This window comes from Lepisma saccharinum, chromosome 1 (genome assembly GCF_977018435.1).
Source record: "Lepisma saccharinum chromosome 1, izLepSacc3.1, whole genome shotgun sequence".
NCBI classification, from domain to species: domain Eukaryota; kingdom Metazoa; phylum Arthropoda; class Insecta; order Zygentoma; family Lepismatidae; genus Lepisma; species Lepisma saccharinum.
In genome coordinates this window covers 193,421,224-193,434,974 of record NC_139229.1, presented here as the reverse complement: position 1 = coordinate 193,434,974, position 13,751 = coordinate 193,421,224, and positions in this window count along the sequence as shown.

The following is a 13,751-nucleotide window of genomic DNA, read 5'->3' as shown; positions in this document are numbered from 1 at the left end:
AGCCTCTCTAATATTTTGCTGACATTATCTAACAAGCAAATGGGTCTGTATGTCTTGACCTCGGCGGGATCTTTCTTCGCATCCTTAGGAACAATGATTAGGTTTGCAGTTTTCCATTTGGCCGGATACTGGCCTTGGGCAAGACACTGGTTGAAGATCGTTTGTAGCGGTTGTAGCAATTCATTCTTAAGAATTTTCAGTACCTCATTGACTATACCATCAGGTCCAGGAGCCTTTCCACACTTTAGTGTGTCTATGATGTTTGCAATTTCTTCTTTAGCAAAAGGCATTATGGGAGTATTATTATCATATGGTATGTTCATATTTTCTCTGATTTCAGATTGGGTTATAGAGTCTTCCGATTCCTTATCAAGTGGTAGTAAAGCTTCCAGAAGATACCCCACGGTATCATTCCATGTTTCTGTGTAAGAGTTATCTTGCTTCTTCAGAGTAACTAGGTTCAACTTGCTTCTTATCTTCTTGGCGATGAACTTGTAGGGCCAGCTCCATGGATTCTTTAGGAGTTCTTGCTTAATTAGCCTAGCCCATGTACTTAGTCGATATTGTTTGATGAGATTAGTATATAGCCATTTAGATTGTCTATACTTTTGGAGATAGAACTGTCGTTCTTGGTCAGATCTAGATTTTTGATAAAGTTTTCTCATTTTCCTTGTTGTGGTTCTACGTTTGAGTATGTATACTGGGAAGATATTCTTCTTTGTAGGTTTTTGTGGATATGTAGTTGTCACATTAATTGCATAATCAAGTGCAGTAATTAAGATCCGAGTGTTTTCTTCCAGTTGAATTCCCTCACGTACTGGATTTAACTGCAATTTGTTATCAAAGTGCATTCTAATCAAATTGCGTTCCACTTCACTCCAATTTCTTTTTATTTTCCTCTTAAGTTCATCTGTGTGGGTATCAGTACCTATTCTATGTGATCTGTAATTAATGTTATAGCCGATTGTGTTGTGATCACTTTCGGTGAGATCCTTAACCCACCAGTTCTCGACGTGGGGCTTTCCCATCTGATTGGATAGGGTGATATCTATGTTAGATTTACATCCATATTTATTAGAAAATGTTGTTGTTGAAGATTCCACATTCAGCACAAAGAGATTCCATGTGTCAATAAACTCCTCAAGCATCAGCCCCCTATCATCTGTCTCTCCACTGTACCACAAATCTGATTTTGCATTCGAGTCCATAGCAATGAGAATTTGGTTATTTGAGGCTGTCGATATAGCTTCTGCTATTATATCCAAATATGAAGATAGGTGGTCTTTAAATTGACAATAACAGTTAATAAGAGTCCAAGTATCATCTCCCAGCCTTACGTCCATCACCACACAGTGTGAGGTTGATAAATTTTGGTGCCACAGAATATCAAGCTCCTGGTTATTGATTACTATTGTTGCCTTAGGATTCTCCGTAAGAGCAAATGTTCTCATCTTTTTTGGGATACCCAGGAACCTACCTTTGTAACTGTAGGGTTCCTGTATCAGAGCTATATCAATATTATTATTCTCGATGTATTTAATTACTTCCTCTGTAACAAGTTTTGCGCCTTGTGTATTTAATTGGATAATTCTCAATTTACCAGTTCTTTGCCTGTAAGCAGTTATATTCTTGTTATTCATAATTGATTTTAGACACAAGACGATCATATAGTTCCCTGTACGTTGGGCACTGCTCCCGGTTACAGTCTCTTTTCCTATTTTTGCATGGCACACAGATAAAGACCGTTGAGTTGCACTGTTGTTCTTCATGCTCCTCACCACACTTCTTGCATTTCCTGGTTCTTTTACAGTGTTTATTTACGTGTTCAAATTCATGACAATTGTAACATCTCGGAAGTGAGATAAAATCCTTAACTTTCACCGTTATGAAATTAAGGTATAATCTCTCTCTACTAATGATAATATTTCTCATTGCAGGTGAGGTCTCAAACACAACATGGGCAGATCTATCATTCCTTTTGCCAGTCTTAAAGCCCATTTTTAGGCGGGCTCTCATCTCATCTTTAGTCATTGAATCTTCAAAATTTAGTTCATATAGTTCCTCCATGAGATTTTCTTCTGTATAGTAGTTGGGGACATCATACATAATGATTTTGGGATTCCTTTTCTTAGTGGTTTCCATTCTCAATCCTTTGTTAATCAATCCTTCATTCGTGGCCATTTTACGTAGCTCCTGTTCAGAGGCAAGTTCCACTATAAGGGTTTCCGGTGTGACTCTGATATCCGTCACCCTTATCTTATCCCTACCAGGTTTGATGTTATTTGTTATAATCTGTTGTACTTCCCGTGGGGATTTATCTTTTGATTTAATGAATAAAGTGGGTTTAATGATTCTGCTTGGTCTTGGGGGTTCTTTTATATCAAGTAACTTTTTTACTTTCCCTGCATAGGAGCTATAGTTATTTCCAGGGTCCTGCACCTCTTCCACCCCTCGACGTGTGAGTTCCTCTTGTAAGTAGGTTTTGTCACTTTTAAGTTCTTCGTTTAGTGTTCTCAGAACATCATTTTCCCGAACTAGATCCTCATAATCAGAAGCTATCCTTGTAATAAGTTCAGTGAACAAGGTTTTAGTAGGAACAGTTAGTTTCTCCCTTGCTACTCCTGATTGTAGCTCGTTGATTAGAAATCTAAAAGGATTAAGAGGGACTTGCTCCAGAGAGATTTGACACGCCTCATCATATGCTTCATCTGTATTGTTCATTTTATCACCTCTGGTTCTTTTGGGTGAAGAGTTCTCCAAACTGCCTGCAATCCGTTTCCTCCTTCCTGAATCTGTTCCTTCATCCATCTTACCTTATCCTTCTTCCACAAAACACAACATTAAAATGCCAAATATATTTAAATATGCCTCTTGGCAGCTACACGTTAAAAACATCTACGGGCTATCCATTACATAACGTTAACAACACTTTAAAAGCCCGAGGAGCGGCTACCCACCCCCAGGGGCGCCAATCCTGGTCCGCCCGACCTCAACTGCTCACCGTTTGTTTCCCAACTAAAACAAGGTGGATCCCCTGACTGACTGATAGGATGCAGAATTATCGTGGAAAAGTATACGTTGGTTATCAGCAGTCAGAGGGGGTCGGTCGCGGGGGTCGGGACGTTCAGTGTCAGACGTTCAGAGAATGGTTTAAACTTTAGAAGCATCAGAGGTTTAGCCGAAAAGGTCAACAGAATCTGTAGATGCAGATGAAGTAAAGAAGAAAAGGGATGGCACGAAGTATCCATAAGAAAATTTTGTTTATTTGTTTTTAAGTCGAATGTTTTGCTCAGATATGCTAATCGGGACTAAACCTACAGTTTAAAGTGGAGTCCGAACCAGTGTGCATTGTGCTTCCACCAAAAGAGGGGACAGTATAAGGCGACAACGTTATGCCATTGGAGACAAAATGTACAGAAAGAACCCACAGGGAACGTGTCATTTTATCACCATAAAAGATGCGTTCATTTAAGAGGGTGTATTGCCAGGACAAATATTTGAGACTTTTGGAAAACAACGTTATTGTTCAAACAGTTAGCTGCCTTGATCCAACAATGACACTGTAAAATTGAAACTACCACCTCAACTTTCGAAGTGGTATGAACTAATGAAACTCCACTTTTGGAAGAGTAAGTTGTTTCTGATTCGACTGATTTGTTCTATGTGAAGTCACTTTTCTGCTAATTTTGGCTAATGGCGACAATGAGATCCAATAGTGATTAGATGAAAGTGACGAAAAGGGGGGGGGGACAAATACACGCAGACATTGAAAAAACAACCCCCACACAAATTATTATTTCGACTGTGGTTCCAGGCGCCAGAGACTCGTTCGCTTGCAAGATTAAAGTTTCCAGGGTGTACTGCGCAGGATAGAGGTTGACATTTGAGATCTTTCGAAAAGGTCACGCCATACAACCCAAGTCGTCTGTGAAAAAAGAGATGAATTACCGGGTATAGTCATCAATTTCGATGAATTCCTTGTGTCCAAAATCACATTCTACAAAATGTAAACTATTTGTTACCTCAGTGCATGTGTTCATCTAACCATACGTGTATCACTTCTCCCGCATGAGTAACAAAGACTTACTTTAGAAAACTAATAACAACTTAGCTAACAGATTTTTCAATGTTACTTGACTATTACTTTTGGGCGATATTTTGTCAAAATAGCCTTTCATAAGCCTGGGGATACTTTATCCAGGATGAATAAAATTGGTTTTTAATTGTGTGTGTGTGTGTGTGTGTGTGTTTACATTCCCAACAAGACATTAATTTTAATCCAAATATCCAGTGGCGGCGATTAGGATGAGCGAGGGGGAATTCCCCCCGCCACATTTTACCACTTGTTGCACCCGCACTATGGCCTCTTAATGCTAAGACGTTTCTACCAAAATAGTAAACTGTCCTTGCCCCCAAGTTTTTGGTACCCGATAGCCCTTACTGCAAACATTCAGATCCATTTGTCAGTTGTAATAACCTTGTAATCTAAGAAAAGTGATCATTAACCCCCAATTTTCAGTCAAAAACTCATATGATGAAAATAATATGATCAGGAACATGCATTTAAATTACAAAAAAGTAATTTAATCCTTCACCATTGTCTATCATCACAATTTCTATCACTATCGTCGAATATATAAAGTGGAGTAGGTATGTGCCTTGTATTTTTGTACTTGAAGGACAAAATGTGATGCAACCAATTCACATTTATTTCACTACATTGACATGAAGGAAAGAATGATCAGAATGTTTGGCTGCGCACACACAAACACTTCCTTGAAATAATTGTGTCCATCGGCAAGGGCGTATCCAGGGATTCTGGGCCCCCAATTCCCATCTTCTTTTTGAAAATGCTATGGAGATTCAGAATTCTTTCCGATGAGACACTTGATGTGGCAGGTATAGAAAATTCTCGGTGTGTGCACGGTTTGTGAATTCCGAAAATAACATCCATTTAATTTTTTTTTTTTAGTTTTACACTGGGTAGTGATATATCAGCTGAAACTGTTTTGGTACAGTAAGTGAAGTTTGTGTTTTTTTTATAAATAATAAATGCAGAGGTGAAATACTAGAAACAAATATATTGATTGCATTATGTACCAGGAAGTAAAAACAAACTATTGTTAGTGTTTGAAACTCGATTTCTAGAAAAACATGATTCACTCCATGTTTTGGTTAAATGTCTTCAACCTTGTCAGTCAAATGGAGCTGTCTGAGTGAACCATCCCAAGCAAGTAATCTAGCCGCAAATAAAAAGTGGACTTCCTTAATTGTGAAAAGGTTTTCAGTTTTACTGTACAGTTGTCAAAGTATTTAGAGCCCTCATTACAACTTAGCCTCTGCTCTTTCTTAATCCAAGAGACGCCACAGAACTGCTTCAGAAACTTCGTGAAATATCAAATGAAGAGTTCAGTGAAATATTCAAACTGCTTCTGAAAAGTGTTAACAGATTAAATTCTGAAATTGCTATCATCGTAACTGTAGATAACTATCATCGTATTATTATAGAGGGGGACACGCCAATGGCCTTGGAGGATGGGCACCCCTGGATGGACCCCCCCAAAATTTATTTCTGGATACGCCCCTGTCCATCGGAGACAAAGAAGTGGAAAAAGATTCGAGAATAGATTAGAAAGGAAAGAGGAAAGATACCACGCACACATATGTGATGTGTGTGTGCATGTAAGTTAAGAGAAACATTTGAAGAATTGAAGGAGAGAGAGTGAAAGGGAGAAAGAGGTAACAAGCTGAGAAAGAAAGATATAAGAAGGCATTAGGGAGTAAAACAGAAAAGATTAAAAGGAAAGGGAAAATAAGTGAAGGGAAATCGGGAGTAAGAGAGAAGGTGATACATATGAATTTGTCGTACATATATGTGTCTTACATGCATATATATATATATATATGATCTTACATTTATACCTGCCCACCCTAATCTATCAAAATACAGCTTCTGCCCAACCGATCGAAAATTTCTGGCGCCGCCCCTGAATCGAACCGACGAACGCTCTCACCAGTTGGCTACCCGAGAGTTCTTTTTGAACTTAATCCCTAGCGATATTGATGGATTTATCTCATTTTAGTCTTTTTAGTACTAGTGCCCAGCTACTGTACCCGTAGTGTTAAAATCTATACTCGGCTGTCGCAGCCGCATTCAACCTTTTGTCATCTTGGCGCACATTTTTTTCGGACATTCAAATGACCATGCATTATGTTGTACTCTAAATCATGAGAACATCCTGTTGCAGTTACATTTTCTATTGTTACTCGCCTGTTGGCTCGAATGATGTCCCCCAATCTTCGCACATTTGTTACAGATGCAATCGAACCAGTACGACCAGGTCAGTCTTCAACAGCAAGTTTTGAACGTCCTTTAGAGAATTTATCTACTCAATTGTGGGGCCATTTTACGTGACAAACACTTCTCACATGCTAGTCAATTTCGCTACCGAGCTGTAAACGTGCATGAAATAACTAGGGCCAGTGATCTAACCTAATGTATTTTCAAGCTATGTTGTACTGACATAAATACTGTCAACTTTCGAAATTACTAACTACTATTACTCTAGCGCCAGGATATAGTATCTACTCTCGAAAATGTGGAACTACAAGTGTCCCTCCTCTTTCTTTCACCACAATTCTGTTTAGCCCGGTGCGAGGACAGCAGCTTTTCTTTCACTCCCGCGAGACTAGTGCCACTACTTCCCGAACAGAGCTTCGAATACGGTAGTTGAATAGTATCAATATTGTGCTTGGGTTATTTATGGACTTCACCCCGTATATCTACATAGTTTTCACGTACTCTAAATAGCCCGACCCTGTGGCCGAGTGGTTAGCACATCGCGCTGCGACGCCAAGGGTCCCGGGTTCGAATCCCGGTCGGGCTTGGTTGTTTGTGAATGTCCATTCATCAATTTCATCATTTCATCACTCATCCCCATCTTCGCAAATTAGCCAAGAGGCACAAAACGCGAAGTAAAATAAACTAAATCAATCAATCAATCAAACGTACTCTAAATACAAGTCCTGGCAGTACATTTGCTATTACAGCACCAGGTATACACGATATCCATATGCTACACAGCATATTTCATTATAATACATTTGTATTATAATGTTATATATCGATATATATCAATATTCGCCGCCAGGAAAGCTTCAAGAATTATTTAATGTTATATATCATTATATATCCTACAGTATACATCATTATGTATTTATAGAGGCAAAAACCAATAAAATGCGATACTGCTAAACAAGATATGGAAATAAATGAACAAGGAAATAGAAGAAAGCCTTCGTTGTTTTCGTTAAAGGCATTATCCATGAATTCATTTGGCTAGGCAGACCTAATCAACAGGGAAAACCTCAGATAGGATGGAGACTGGGGAACCCATCACCTCCAAAATACACAAATACATACCCATCTCGATCGGTATTGGGAGAACAAAATATGTAATTTGACACGCTAATCTCATGAACTGCTAGAATAGGTAGACTGGCGAATCGAAATATGTAAGCTGTAAGATTTACTTCTCTCTATTTTCACAGTTTTATTAATTTAAAAGATATAATGGTTTTTTGAACCAGCAGCTCAACGGGCCAATCAAGATCATTTATGTCACAGTTAATAGTATTTCCTAAGTCTTTGGTTCACCAGGTTTCATAGTTTCATATTACTTTCTCACATATTGATAAGTAACTATCAATTCCAACAAATAAACAGGCTTTGAGTAACAGAGTAACTCAAGATGGTAACTGTAACAACTAGACAGATACTCATGAAAGATTTCTTCAAACGTAACCTAAAGTTAAGACGAAAACCATGGAAAAAGCATAATGCAGGTTCTGTCGTCTGTTTGTGCTATAGACCATGATCTATTGCTCTCAAAACATCATGTCGCTCTGAAAGTAACGTCAGGATATTTTAAAACCAATATTAAATGTTTCTATATATTTGAAACAGGTTCTCGATTAGTACTGAGAGTGATTAATCAGTCAAAAGGCACAGGTCAATTTTTTTAAGACTTACGAACCAAAAGGAATCCATAAATCCCAGTTTCAAATTAGCAAATCTTCCATAATGAATTGTAGCGTAACATTACGAAACGCAATGTTCGTTTTCTGCTTTTCTGCTAACTACTTCCATTAACTTCGCTGAGGATAGAAGAAAAATGTTAGTTCCACATCTTAGAGTTCGCTCATGAAAAACACGTGAAGCACCATTTCTCGACTTCTTAATTAGGATTGAAAACACGGGCAGAAAACTTTCGAGGGTGAAATTCAGGAAACATGGAAAAATAGAAACACCCTTTCCTCTCTCTTTCTCTCTCGTTCAACAGGCGATTAGGTTGTCTTGCCCCCTTCAATACATCTTCAGCTAAACCGCAAATCCTTCTCCCAGTGAAGCAGAAGATGCAGTTATTTCATCTCCTGCTTCCTCGATGGAACCGCTGACCGGAGGCAAATAGCCTCTTGAGGTCTCGAGATATGAGTGGCCGTTTTCGCAAACATTTCCAGAATCAATACAGGCAGCTCCACACGCCTAAACTCAGAACCTTAATCCGGCCTTTGAGTGGGAGAAAGGCAAACAAGAGGGGAGAAACTAGGCTGGTCCACGAAGCGAAGCAAGTATCGTAGGGGGGGGGGGAGGGGCACACCTCAAGTTTCTACCCAGAGAAAGATGAGAAGAGGCAGTTTGCTCCGGCTTTCGGTCAGTGTTTTCCGCCGATTTCGTAAACAAACACGCCAGCCGAACGTGAGCGCAATTGGCCTACAATCTTAGGACATTCGAGGAAAAGCATGTTTACGGGCACCTGCCATGTAAAGACTCCTAGATGTAAACAGTATTGAGCCACTAACACGTTGGGAAAAATAGCTAAAAAATATTTTTGCCTGGGTCCCTAACAGTCTTCGAGACCTTAGCTTTCAAGAAACGTGAGGCCGACCGCCTAAATAATGACCTCAATGAACTAACGCAAATTTTAAAACTACTTCATCTAATAAGATAGTTGTTAATAATCTTAGAGAACTTGGTGTTATGGTAGCGATATTATGGAATTAGGCTCCATTGTCTGCTACGTGCAAGAATATATGGAATCTGAAATGTATAAATCCACTCAATTACGCAGGGAGGATCTGATGGGGTTACAGCCTCTTGCGAAATTATGAGAAAACTAATTTTTCAAATGAAAGCAGTCAAGAATTCGGGAAAAGCCAAAGTGATAAATGTAAGCTCCCCTCAAAGTGATCCCTCATTACCATTTTTGTATTGCAACAAATTTTAAAATCCTCCGTGGCGGAGCGGTTAACAAAACGCGCTACGACGCCAGGAGTCCCGGTTGCGAATCCCAGCCTGAACATGGGTTTTCTTTGTGAGTCTCTCTTCATCATATTATCACTCATCCTCATTGTATCGATCATTCAAAAGTGGGCGAAAAGCGACGCTAAATATAAAAAAAATAATCAAATTTCTAAATCAATGTTAAAAGTGGTAAGAATGAAATATTTCATCGTTCATCCGCCCCTCCCCCTACACGCAGATATATCCACCTTTACAATTCCAGCTCCTCACATAAAATCCTGGGTAGCTAAACCCAACGTCCCTTTAACATAGAAAACTGAGATAAATTAGTTATAATACGGTATATGGCAATTGTACGAAATTTTATAGTACTTGAGTCGAGGTAAAATTTACCCCAAGCATCCCTACTCATTACCAATTATAAAATAATTCTATAGTGCTCCAAATTGGGAGGGACGTCGGGAAAGGGTGGTATCCTCCAGTTAGAAAAATATGCGTTAACATCCCCACTCATTACCACCATGTTAAACCATAGGAGCTGTACATAAAATCACAAACACGATCGAACTCCTCCGCCTTAACTGGCAAGTGCATCATTCAGAGTATTAGTGTAGAATAAATCTGAAATTAACAGATGCAGATCCAAAATAAGAGAAATATGAAAACTAATAGAATTTTAGAGAATTATTAGATTCGGCAATGTTATCAGTGAACAATCATCCACCATCTATACCGGCAGAGTATTTGTATTTTAATAACACGGAGGTCACTAACAGTTTGAATGAGTAATACCAATAAACAGCTCCTGTGGTTCACCATGGTGGTAATGAGTGGAGGATATCACCTTTCGTAGCGCGCTGTGCTAACCACTCCGCCACGAAGGATTTTAAATTTGTTGAAAGATAAAAATGGTAATCACATATCACTTTCAGGGGAGTTTTTAATTGACCACTTTGGCTTTTCCCGAGTTCTTGACTGCTTACGTTTGAACGTTTTGTATTTCTCAAAATTTCGGGACGTACTGTAGCTTCGTCAGATCCTCCCTGTGTAAGTGAAGGGATCTAGCCATTTCAGATTCCATTTGCACCTTACTTACAGTCACTAGCAGTTTAAATCAGGAATACCAATAAACAGGTTTGAAAATCATGAAAATCATATTTTGTCAAATCTCTTCATGTATCATACATAACATACATCTTTTCCCTGATATCTATTATGGAATTTTGAATGCATTTGATTTATTTTGGCAATAGTTATGGGGATATATTTTCGTCGCTAAGGCAGAAGCATTATAACAGAATACATATCCATCAACAACATATTCAGGATTGTAAAGCTGCAGCGGGCTTGAATATATTCTGGGCGCTGTCGCATGTAATATACCCGTAAATACCATACAAGAATTGGCTAATAGAGCATCTATTTACTCAGTTTTTTTCCTTGTTTAATGCGATGCATGAAGAACGTTCACATTACGTACAAACCGGAAATAATCGAACATTACATCAACGCAGTGACAGCTCCAAAGGAGGCAGTGTGGCGAACACCTCCTGGTCGACCAGTCTGTCTCCTTTATCCATCCAAGCAAACAGAAACCCTGGGTAATTTAATCCTCTTAGAGTTCAAATGTGCATCAGTGTGTCTTATTTCTGTGTGTTTTAAATTTGACTGGCGCCTCACACTTCCGCCACCTCACTCATTTCTTTTTTGTCTTCTTCACTGCATCCACATAGGACGAAGAGATGAAAGACGCTGGTCTCCCCTTACAATGCATATACTTTGTATTTCTCTGACCACCTCAGAAAAGCCACATAGTGCCTGAGGCAGTAATCTGCAATGCGGCATTAGGCACCTCAAAGTGCATTTCTTTGAGGAAGAGAATAATGATATGCCATTGTTCCAACGTTGCCTTTAAAAACTGCTTTTTTCCTCTCAGTCTCAACAATACCCCAGTCCCTTTTCCTTTTTTTACTACCCACTTTTTTTTAGATTAACAATCGGAGGCCATACATTGTTAACTAGGGCGGCGTTCCTAGAAAACGAAAGAGCCGGGAACACTAATTTGGCTTCTACCAACAACGTACCGCAGCGAGACCCGCTAACAACATAAATAAAGCAGCCATTCATAGAGAACTCTCTTTTTTGGCCCTTCTTTTTTTTTCCAAATCCTTTGACTACGTTACCTTTTGCTCACACATGCTTTGCTGCATTTTGTTTGCTTTCTCCGTATTCTTTCAGCGAGTGCCGGACGGAGAAACCAACGCTGCTTATTTAACGGTTTATTTTCCAGCAACAAAGCCTTTGCGTGGTCCTCCTTATAAATAATTGAGCTCGCCGCACGTTAATAAGAGACAGGATTTGGATTTGTTCTGTGACCCGGCGCGGAGGGAGCTTTTGTGCAACATAGCGTTGCCAATTAACAAGAGCCGTGTTAGGTAGGAAACGAGGAAATGTCTCCTTTTTTTTCTTTTTTTTTTAATGTACCACAATGAGTGGACAGAGCGTTTCCATGTTTTACTTTCAAATGTTTCAACGATATAATTTGGAAGGACATTGGTGAAATTTTTTGTCAGAGTGGTTTCTAGCGGATTCGAACAGCAAAAAAAAAAATTCAATGTGGTACTACATTTACGATTACAAAAAAATGTATAACAGAAATGGAAACATAATCGAAGGTTCTATCGCAGTTATATGTGGCACAAAGAAGCAACAAACATTTTTAGCGATGCCCATTGTGGTCTGAAGAATTTGGGTCGGCGGACAAAATATTTTCAGGTGAGCTCTGCACCGCTCAAAGTAGGATTCTGATTCTCTCTCTCTCTCTCTCTCTCTCTCTCTCTCTTTGTCTCTATCTATCCATCTATCTTTCCATACCACGGCTGCAGCTAACAGCCGTTTGCAATAGTGCGTACTGCTTCGCTCCGCCCACTCGCTTTACCACCATTCATTAATTATGCGCGGCTTTGACTCCTGGAACAGAATGTACGAGTATCTATCAATCTTGTACTCTTTCTTTAAAATTCTTGATGAGCCACATTGTGTTTGTTGCAAACAATGGTGAGTGGTTACACTAACCTTTACACCGTCTCAAAATCCGGGGATTAATTCTCTTAGGAGATGTATTGTTTTAGCAGTGTTCTACCTTGGGCGTCGAGTTGAGGGTTCGAACCGGGTGTGAGATTTCCAATTTAAAGGGATGTCACAAAGTGGAAACTTTATGACTTCCCCTAACTCCCCATTTTTAATCAGGTGCATAAGAGAATAACTGTACATTTTAGTAAATTAACTGCCTGAGATCTAAAAAAAAAGTTGTGCTGGAAGATCTGGTAGATCACGTAGAAATATCTCTCCACAGATATAACAACAAAAATAATAGTAATTTTCTTAATATTATTATTTTCATTATTTTACTACCCAATTTTATGTCGAAGGTTTGATCTCATTTACAAAAACTTCTGGCGACGTATGTGTCTCAGTCAGTCAGTCTGTCAATAACTTATTTTCGCCAGTGAAGTGTACTTTCTTCTAAGAGATGCACATGCATGTCACCTCTCAGCTAATTACCTAGCTTATCTCTTTCAACGGTATCTAATAAACCGAACTGATATATCACTATTATTTAATATATACCTTACAATACACATATGTTATAGTAAAGTTAATAAGAATCTTACCCCCTTTGGGTTATTTTACGCGACCAAATCTATCCATACACATTACGACGCACTTATAAATCGTACACCGCCAGTTTTTCGAAAAGTGGCTAAGGTTGAGTGGGTTTAGTGTTAGTTACGGGATATGAAATAGTTGTCGCGTGATATGTTTTTCTGAAGCCAACTCCCAAATGGTGTTCATGATTCTTGATTTTACCTTAAGTTATTTATACCCAATATATCTTTCCAGAATTTCCCAGTAACTCTAATGAAGTGGTCTATAAAGGGCTCTTAGCACCGCATCCAACGCTCGAATTGTTTTCTATATTTCCACTGAAATGAGTAAAAGGGGTATTATTTGACAATGTTTCAGTTCACTTTAAAGCTGAAATAAGCTAATCGGGTGTGAACCGACGGGAATCGAACCTGAGATATACTTAATACAAGGCCAAATCCTTGGCGCTACGATCTTGTCGGGGAAAACCCAGCTACTATTAAATTTCCAACCCACGTATTAGGTTCTTGAAATCTGACCAGTGAACGCACACTGTGCAACTTGAAAAGAGTATACCAATTAATTTATTTTCTAGTGTATGCGCGAAACGTTATACGAAAAAACAGACCCAGATCAGAAGTTGAAGACTGAAAGGTCTTTCTCTATAAAGCACGAGACAAGCGTTTTGGGGGAATTTCTCGTAGTTCTGCGAATTGTTTGATGCTCAATGCTAATATTTGTGTTTGTCAACTTGTGCAATGTAACGAGCGTTTCTGAGCTTTATTTGCTTTCAGTTTCC